This window comes from Tiliqua scincoides, chromosome 3, assembly GCF_035046505.1.
Source record: "Tiliqua scincoides isolate rTilSci1 chromosome 3, rTilSci1.hap2, whole genome shotgun sequence".
In the NCBI taxonomy this organism is placed as follows: Eukaryota; Metazoa; Chordata; class Lepidosauria; order Squamata; family Scincidae; genus Tiliqua; species Tiliqua scincoides.
In genome coordinates, this window is record NC_089823.1 from 182,586,743 (window position 1) to 182,596,244 (window position 9,502).

At 42.3% G+C, this 9,502-nt stretch overlaps 1 pseudogene; it reads left to right on the forward strand.

Moving 5' to 3' along the window:
- The first annotated feature begins 4,453 nt into the window (after positions 1–4,453).
- Positions 4,454–4,573, forward strand: LOC136647220 (5S ribosomal RNA; annotated as a pseudogene).
- Positions 4,574–9,502: the final 4,929 nt, after the last annotated feature.

Sequence of the window (9,502 nt, forward strand, 5' to 3'; positions counted from 1 at the left end):
ACAAGCCAACTTGTCAGGAGCAGTTTTTAGTACATGTACTTATAATTTCTTATGTAAAACTACTGGAGCATATAAACCAAAAAAATAGCAAGGTAGACCCAAAGCCTTATCGAGGACTATCAGTGAATTACTAATTTTAGAAAGAGAAGTCTACACAGTTACTCTGTATGTCCTAAAAATTCAAAAAGCTGACATGCTCCCTAAGGTACAAGGAATATTTGAAGATTTCTCACTATAGTTTCATCCAGAACAGCTCAGAATGATTTCAGTGGAATGGTATTTCCTTGAAAAAGGCATATCATCAGACTAGTGAAAAAATCCCTACTGCACTTCAGGCCAACTGGGCCTCTGGTTCAGCTGAGAACAGCTGTTTTCCTGTTCTGGCATTTGAAAGCATCCATACCTGGGGCTCTGCTATCTGTATATACTGTTGTTGGGAACCTTCAGACTCGAGAGACTATGGTATCGCACTCTGAGTATATACTGTAAAGTGCCACTATCTGCTCTGATTATCAGACATATCTTGTCAGGGCAGAATGATCCTGCAGGCAGAGAACACAGGAAAACAGCAGAGAGGGGACAGACAGTTGGTGAGCAACATTCTCTGAATACAAAATTGCCATACCCAGAAGCCATTCTTGAGCAAAAGACTGAAAAGTGCCAGCATATTGCAATGTTTCTCGTTTTGTCTTCTCTTCTAAAATAAGTTAAATGCATGGTAGAAATACTTTGAATCACAAAGAATTCTAAGATCTGCATCTCTCACTTAAGCCTAGTGCAACATTTTACATATATCTCCTGCTCTGTGAATATAAAGACTACTCTACTCCTTTGCCTTTCCCCCCCCCCCCTCAATCTTTAACTTGGAAGGAACCTGTGAGCTGCACAATTAACACTGGAGAATGGACTGACTAAACTTCCAGAATCTGTATTTCCAAAATATGGGTGCACAGCCACTTTTTGTTTCCTTTATCCAAGCAAACTCTGTGTGTATTAAAACTATCTCACACTCTTCAGAGGCTGATAGAGGTCTGCATGAAAACCATCTAGACTCCATCTTTAGATTTTACAAACTACGCTACTAAGGCATCCACTACCAGTGATGACTTTGGTTTTTGGTGTCTCCCTGGGACAAAAGTCTTCTGTCTGCTCCCCCAATGATGTGCTCTCCCATGCTTTAAAAATCTTGCTGTATAATACTTTATTTGTGGGGGATTGGTCCTAATAAAGGACCTACTTTGGATTGTGGCTCCCTCATTGCACTGACCATGTAAACACATTATATTTACAAGAGAATGTTGTGCATAATTGAAGGTATTACCACATTTTTTTCTGACCAAAGTATTCTGCTCATGCCAGCCTGAGAAATTTTGAACATGAGAGATTGTACACATATTGTACTTACATTCCCCCCCAAAGAAAGAATTAACCATTTTACTTATTTATTTTTTATGACTGATGAGTTATCATGCTGCCCAGAGGCACCTGGGACATGCAGCATTAAAACACAATCTAACTTCACTTTAAAGTACAAAAATTGATAATAAGCCATAAAAGCCTAATTGGTCCCTATCAGTAACATATACGTGCCATTTTTAAAAGTGTCATTAAAGTGGGAGGATATAAATAATTAACATGGAAACATCAAAGAACACTTAAAAAGTCATCTGCAATGTTCATAGTAAGACATTACAACAGCAGTACAAAAAACTGAAGAATCTCTCAATCTGAGCTATTAAACAAAAGTCTAAGACCAAGAGTTTAAAAACAAAAGTCTGACTTCCAGAAAAAGCTCTTTGAAATGAAAAAGTGGAAAAGTCTTACCCATGGATAAAACACTCACAAAGAAATGTTCAGGTAAGCTTGTCTTGGCACAGAGTTCCACAGACTAAAGCCCAGCTCTGTATTCTAACAGGAGATTTTCACGGCTCAAAATTCTCCTACAGGATGCAGTGCAAGCCCAGTTGGCACAGTTGCATTGGCACATGGGAAGGGGCAGCCCAATCCTAAGCTTCCCTGCACCAGCTGGAACAGTGGTGCCAAAGTTTCTACTGGTGCCTGGAAGCTGCCAGGAGTCTACTGGGGGAAGAGAACTTTAGTCCCCTTCCCTCAGGGAAAGTCCCAAGCCCTGCTTTTCAGCCGGACACAGAGTTCAGGATCTGTTGGAGCAGGACTTCAACAATCCCACCCCCCTTCTGTCCCACTTCCTCACCAGGTCGCACCCTGGCCTCATTCTGCCCTCTCTTTGTCCCCAGAGGCTGCAATGCCACCCGGCGGTCTTACTTACCCCGGTGGTGGTGCATCCTCCTCCTGCTGGTGCTGAGCCCAGTAGCTGACTGCTTTATGGCACATTTATGACACTCAGCCCAGCACTAGGACTCAGCACCAGTGCTGATGGAGTTCAGGATTGGGCCCTTAGGTAGAACTGAGCTACATGAACTATAAAGATAAGTGCCAACAGCTGGAATCAGGCTCAGAAGGAAATTGATAACCAGTGCAAATGATCCAAGTCAGACATTATCTATACTCTGCATCTAGTTCCTATAGGAACATGGGCTGCAAAATTCTGCGCTAGCTTTAACTTCCCTTTTGTCTTCCCTGTTTGTATCTGTATTGTTTTGTCTTCCCTGTTTGTATCTGTTTGGGAGCCCTTTGGGGCAAGGAACCAACTTCTCAATCTTTTTGATATGCAAATTGATTTGGGAACTTGTTTTATTGAAAAGCCGTATATGAATGTCCCAACTCATTACTACATAAAATTTGATTTCAGAACCATTTTAAAGGGAAGATCCACTTGGAGTACACTGGGGAAATCTCAAGGTTAGCAAAAAACAGAGGCTGCATTTGACTCATCAGACAAAGTTGAGAAAAGGAGATCTTAGCTACAACCATCACCTGAACATTACACAGCAAGTAAGGGTCAACTGGCAGTGCTCCTTCAGATCAAGAAGGATGGGTACAATATTGGTTCAAGAAGATTGGATACAGTATTGGACTTGGACTAGGATCTTAAATCTCTCGCAGGCTTAGTGCGCCCACCATGGGACTTATGCCCATCACACTGGTCCAGAACTACCCCTACAGGAACAGTTCACTTCCTCGTGTGACTGTTTTCCCCCTAGTGCAAAGGAAAAGATATGGAGGGGGCAAATGCACAGATTTTTTTTCTGCCTGCAGATTTGTGAGCCTAGAGCAACCTAAGGGGAAGTTAACTTCAGAACCAGAAAATTGCCCATTTAAAAAAAAAAAGTTGATAGAACCTAAGTCAACAGGCTGATTTTTTAAAAAATTATTATTTATTAAATTATTATTTAAGGAGGATTATCCTTCAAATGCATCTGTTCAGGGTTTCATAAAATTTAAGTGCTTTCATATAATATATTGTGCTTTCACAGCCTAGCTTATATACAATGAACATTGTCATATGAGAGCTGCCCTGAATCCTGCACTCAGGTAGCACAAACAACAGATGGAGTCCTAGCTCTAGGTTGCCCTGTAGATGACAAATTTGGGCATGCCTAATGCTGGCTTTGTTAGGCTTTATATTAGTAGAAAGCATAATGCTGTAAGGAGGAAGAAGGTGCAACAGGACAATCTGGACCTCTACAAATGGTTATTCAGATAAGTTGTTGCTCATTTGACAACCCAGCTGAATTCTCTTTTGGCTTACTGAGGTGTGAGATCAAATGACATGCACAGCAGAAATCTCTCTCTCTCTTTTTAATTTTCATATTGCCTCCTAGACATCAGCGAGAACTGGGTGTTGCATCCAGACCCTCTGCAGTAAGACTTTGCTTTATTTTATCAGTTGAAAGAGTAATGATTACAATTCATAGGAAAAATGCAACTATCTATCATTGCTTAGTTTAGAAGGCTTCGATGAGCAAATTTTTAAAAATTCTATACTTTTTATCCTAACTAAACTGATTGTGTTTGATCAATGTTTTCGTTTTATTTTAGTTGTATAAGTTGTGTGCCACTTAACGACAGGGATCGGGACTGTAATCCCTGTCGTCAAGCAGCACTTGACGCAATGCAGACCCTCCGCAGAGAAGGGGTCTCTTTCCCTCCAGAGGGTAGTCTGAGCCTCCCAGAGGCAGTCTCTGCCTCTCGCTGTCTCTGCAAGGCTCGGACTGAGAAAAATCGCATCTCTCTTGCAACTTCCAGTTTCACAGAGGAAACCTGAAGTTGCACGAGAGACAATTTCCCTCTCTCTGAGCCGTGCAGAGGCAGCACTCAGATGTGCGCTGGGAGGCTCAGACAACCCTCCGGGTTGCTCCCCCCACATATGGAGGGTGAGGGTGTGCACCCCCCAACAACCACATGACCACACATGTCATCAGATATGCAATCCTGGCATAAGCAGGAACGTTGCACAGGGGTTCACCCCTGTACTTAGCTAGTGTTCCCTATATACTAGAAAATCCTATATTAAATTTTTTGAAAAAAAAGATACAATAGCAACTGTTACCCTGCACATGCCTGATCTTATCTGATCTCAGAAGCTAAGCAGGGTCAGGCCTGGTTAATACTTGGATGGGAGACCGCCAGGGAATACCAGGTGCTGTTGGCCTTATACCATAGTCTTTCGAGACTGAAGGTTGCCAACCAAAGGGATTCAGATTCACTATAGTAAAATTACCAAAGGATTCAATAAAGGAAAAATTCTAAGCACTAGTGTCTTGCTTCCTAACTTTGTTCTCTTCGGATCCAGGCTATTGTTAAAAGATAGTTTTATGTGTCACTCCTGCTTTCTTTAGTGATTTGTTTGAACACTAGAGGAAAAGTAATTTTTAAAGTAGCATTTGCATAGCATTAAGGACAAGTGATTTTGCTGAGAAGTCACAATGATGAGTTGGATCCCTTAAGTGTTGAGGCAGTGTAATAAGTTTTTCACCAGAAGTCAAAACATGTCACAAGAGACTGATAGTTACACCTTAAAACTGTCTCTTCCATTGATATTCTCAGGTGGGGAATGACAGAAAGACCTATCAATCACTACACATAATGAGGTTACGTTCCTGCAGGGTTTGTTATGACTGAATGAACAAATAAGTGAATATTTATGTTGCCTAAATAGAGTAGGGTGCTTAGGCATTTAATGTTTCTGTGCAATACTGTTTGAGTTTTCATTTTCAGCCATGGAACCTCATTTTTCATTCATGTTGTATACATTGTCTTAATTTGTTCACTAGACAAGTTTAGCAAGATGTTTCAAGATCTGCCCAGTGATACAAGAAGTCTTTAGCAGTGGTTTGAGAAACAGAAATTCAACCAGACAAATTTTCCATCAGTTCCTGTCATGAAACCCTTAAACACACAGGAACCCTGCCAGAAAGAAAGGAATTCTGTTGTGTGCAGATATCCATGTGCAGCACAGCTTTTAACGGCAAGTCTTTTGGAGTAAGGATTTGCATGAAGTCCATAGAACATGTCTAGGGCTAAGAACGTTTTCATAACTGAACATCTGGCTTTTTTCACCAACCAGTTTGCAACCCTTATTCGGGACAAGGAGAAACTGAATAGAAACATTATTTGGAATGTTGAATATGGCTTGCCAATGGGACAGAGAGAACCTAACCTGGCTTACTTCTTTCCTGGGGGAGGAGGGGGGTTGAAGCAGAGAGATTAAGCTTTTTATGCCCCCCCCCAGCTAAAAATGATCTCCTGTTAATTGCTGCCAAATCAAACATCTCTTAAAGGCCAAGAGTGTGTATTTTAAATGTTAGCAACATGTGTGTGTGTGTGTATCCTATCATGAAACAGGCTATGTTAGGTGGCATATTTCAGGCAATTTTCAGAGGCTGCATGGTGATCCACTCTCTCCTGGATAGAGTACAGAAGGCAAACTGAAACTGTGATGTTTTATCTCTTCCCTGACTAATCAAAAAGGAAGGGGGGGAAGAGAGAACATCTGAGATTAGAAAGGAAGTGGTGTGAGTTATAGCAGTGGTCTCCCAATCTCCCAACTGGAGACCCCTGCATGCCTCCCATGTCCCTGTGTTCCCATGCTTATCGTTCCACCAGGGAAGCTTCCATTGTCACCACTGCTCCCCCCCCCTGTTTTCTCTGCCCTGTGGCATCTTCTAGGAAATCTTGAAGCAGTGCTTGCTGGGGCAGCAGAACACAGAAGCAGCAGGGATGGAGGGCCAGTGGTGGAGACAATGGAAGTCTCCTCCGTGGAAAGGTAAGCTGGGGGGGGGGGTGGATAAGCAAGGGAGTAATTTAATCAGCCCCCTGAATGAGATAAGGAAGTCAGATGAGAAAGGGATAGAATTAAAACAGAACTGAACCTAGCTATTTATTCTGCAAAAATTGCAGAGCTTGCTTGTAATTGTATCTTTTGAAATGCTTAAGCATGACTAGATGATTTATTTTCTGTCCAGCAAGGCATCATGGCAGAAGGGGCTAGCATTTCCAGTTCAGAAAAGCTTGGAAAGCAACATTTGAAATAGGAAAATGTCAAGGTATTCCTCACAGCTGAGACCTAAGATAATGAGAGCAGCAGTTATTAGCAGAATTAGTTCTTGGCACTCGCTTGATTCCTGAAGTAAGAAATGAGCAACTGGAAAAGGGTGTTGCTGCTGGCAGCCAAGGTTCTTCTGAAATAGTGCTACACTAGTCCAAGGCCAGAAAGTCAAAGAAATCACTTTTCAGAAGATATGACAATGGCATTTTTCTTCCATGAATGTTCGTTCCAAAGCTGTACAATAAAGCACTACAATTCCATCTTTTCCTAGTACTCTTTACAGTGAGTCATTGCCCCTTTTATTAAAAGTATAACCCCACTCGTTTGCGATTTCTGGAAGGACTTCCTCCCTGAGTGAAACTGCCTGTCCCCTGAGTTTAGTGGAGAGCACCACCTGGAATATCCCACCAGTGGCATCACTAGGGTTTGCATCACCTGGTACAGGAGACCAGCGTGTCACCCCCATGTAGTGGGTGGGGCAATATTCCAGGTGGTGGGTGTGGTGATCTACCATCGCCCCACCCCCACTGGTTTTTTGGCTGTACCTTTTGATAGAATAAAGATATTTCAACGTAGTTTGTTTCACTGCATTCTGCATGAAATTACACATTGATTGATATATAACAATAGTATTTTTACAAACTGTGATTTTAGTGATTTTGGTGTCACCTCTCCCTAGGTTGTTGACTTACTAACACCTTATTGGAGCAGTTCTCAAACTTTTAGCACTGGGACCCACATTTCAAAATAACAATCTGTCCAGGACCCATCATAAAGCAAATTAAAATAAAAATTATAATTAATTAAATTAAAGTAAAACAGATAAATAAGGGGAAGCCCAGCCCTGTTCCACCAAGTGAATTTTCTCTGTAGCCTGCCTGCAATCACCCCCCCCCAAAAGAATCAGTAAGATTTTCACCCCTACTCAGGACCCAGTTCAATTTAAGTTCTTATATTTCAAGCATATCACTTTACAAGTCTGAGAGCCCAATCCTATGCCTGTCTACTCAGAAGTAAGTCCCATTATAGTCAGTGGGGCTTACTCCCAGGAAAGTGTGGATAGGATTGTAGCCTAAAACAGAAAAAAATTCACCTTACCCTGTCAAGCCTCTGTTTCATTCTTTTTATGGGGGGAGGGCTGCTTTCTAGAGCATTTGTTGAGCTCCAGTTGCATCAAATCAGGACCATTCTGTTTGCCTCACGTTTACCTTTGCCTGACCTGCCCGGGAGCCAAGGCACATTTGCTTACTCATGAGTAAATGTGCCCATGTGGCTTAGTTTCGCTTTCCATAGGGCTCAATACATTCACCGGCTTGGAGGGAAGGACCTCCTTCTCAGGTGTTTTTTAGGGACTGCATTCATTGGATCAGGACCATTCTGGTGTTCTTGGATTCCTCTCAGCCTGCCCTTTCCAACAGACTAAGGCAAGTTTGCCTACTCATGGGTAAATGCACGATATAGCTCGGTTTCACTTTCCATTGGGCTCCATGCATTTTTTCTTTTCCTGTTTTTTGCCAATAACTTTTGATAGAAAGGAGATATTTCACTCTGGTTTTTTTCAGTGCATTCCGCTGGAAATTCCACATCCAAGGGTATATAACATGATGGGATTACTCCTAACCACTGTGATTTTAGCGCTTCCCCCCATGTGCGTCACCCCCCTTGTGCGTCAACCGGTGTGGCCCTGTTGTGATATGTGCCCCAGGCCTATGTGAATTTACAGGCTGGATAGGGCAAGGCTAGGCCCTGATGTCTTGGCCTGAATACATGCAGTGTAGCCCTGTTGCATCATGGGATTGGCTGATGCAACAGGGCACCGCAGGGGTGATGCAATACCCTGCAATACCAAGTCACAAGACTATGAGTCATACTGTCACCAGATCATAGCCCACTTCCCATTGGCCTGTGCCAGTATATATTGGAGCTTGTGCAAGCTGCTATGTGGGAGATGTTGTGGGAAGTGATGTTGGAATTGGAGACTGTGGAAAGTTCTGTCTTTGCTTTGCTGCCTTAGCACTGTACATATTGTACATACTTCTAGTAAAGGACATCTGGTTGTGGAGCACTGCCGTGTCTGTGCCTTGTAATTTCCCGGGAGTATCTGCCTGACTGTGGGTCTCTGGAACAGCGGTGCTGTCTGCATACTTAACAGGCTTGCACTACCCGCACCCCCCTAGCGACGCCACTGTATCCCACCACTGCCAGTGGTGTGCATGGCAGACGTGTGAGAGGGCATTCTCAACAGCAGTTCTCCTTTTGCTCCTCAATGTAAGGCTGGCTCCATAATTTCCACTGTCCTGATGGTGGCTGGAAGTGTTTGCTTGGTTTAGCCTTTGAGGTCTAAATATATGCCGACATGTTTGATCTCCTCCTAGTTTGAGTGTTTTGATATGTTTGCTGCTGCTGATATTGCAGCATGTTGGTGGGCTTTTCTTGCTGGTATTTAATTTTATTTTTTATTGTGTTTGTTTAATAACCCCTTGCCTTTGACATGCCCCCATCCCTTCCCCCAATTTGCCCCATCCTTTTAAGACCCAAGTAACAAGTACATATGGGGGAAAATGTATTTATTTACTAAATTTCTACCCTACTTTATCTCTCCAAAGGGCATTCTAGTCTTTTTGTGAGAACCACATGCAATGGCCAAGGGTACAACTCTCTGGAATGTCAGAAAGGTTAGAGGTGTAACAACAGAGAACTTGTGGGCATAAAAATACAACAACAGCGAGGCAATGGGCTATTTAAAATGTGTACAATAAAAAGAATTAATATTTCCAGAGTCAACTATCAGCTCTGATATGTGCTTATCTTTTTCATATGCATTATCTCAACCTTTAGCCACTAGTGTCTTGAAATTTCAAAGTCTCTGACTTTTTTTTTTTTTAAGTACAATCTCTGGAAATTTCAGTGATGACCCACTAGGTTAAATTGTCCTAGAGCCAGCTCTACTGAACTCAAGGAAGCTGATGCCGAAATTAACTTCCAAATATAGATGATATAATAAAACAGCAGAACTAAAGCTGGCTATCAGAT